This window comes from Seriola lalandi, unplaced genomic scaffold, assembly GCF_002814215.2.
Source record: "Seriola lalandi dorsalis isolate HSWRI2012SDOR001 ecotype SW California unplaced genomic scaffold, Sedor1 jcf7180002054970, whole genome shotgun sequence".
NCBI classification, from domain to species: domain Eukaryota; kingdom Metazoa; phylum Chordata; class Actinopteri; order Carangiformes; family Carangidae; genus Seriola; species Seriola lalandi.
Window position 1 is genome coordinate 1,277,499 of NW_019525521.1, and position 501 is coordinate 1,277,999.

General features: G+C 26.1%; 1 protein-coding gene across 2 annotated transcripts in view; it reads left to right on the plus strand.

The window, feature by feature from the left end:
- LOC111646395 (uncharacterized) overlaps positions 1–501 on the plus strand; it is a 5,334-nt gene that overhangs the window by 998 nt on the left and 3,835 nt on the right. The window lies entirely within an intron of this gene.

Here is a 501-nt window from a genome sequence, read left to right on the forward strand (position 1 = left end):
AACAGTGTTTTCAGTGTTTAGAGCGTTCACACGAGACAAATTACAAACTGAAGGCTGAACATGAGAGTATGGACAATACAACTGTGGAATTTATCACTGTGTTGGTGGACGTCTTTATTATAATAATAAATAATAAAATAGTCCGACACAGACAAAGAGGAGACTAAAAATATTATAAACCAAACAGAAAAGTAAAAGTATTTAATAATAAGAGCCAAAATTAAATGATTAGTTTTTAGTTTTTTTTTTGTAGTTTTAAACACAAATACACAAATGTTACACATACAAAACAACATAAACATCAGATGTACATAAAATATCTTCCTGCATATTTTTAAGATTAGAGCAAACACATCTTTTTAATGTGTTTATTTTATATACGTTTTGTTTTTATCATAATTCATTATTCAATGACTAAAACCCAAGTCAAAAGTATTCTCATCATTATAGATAATACTTTATCATCATGAAGCATTTTATAATTCATACTTCATTAATTTG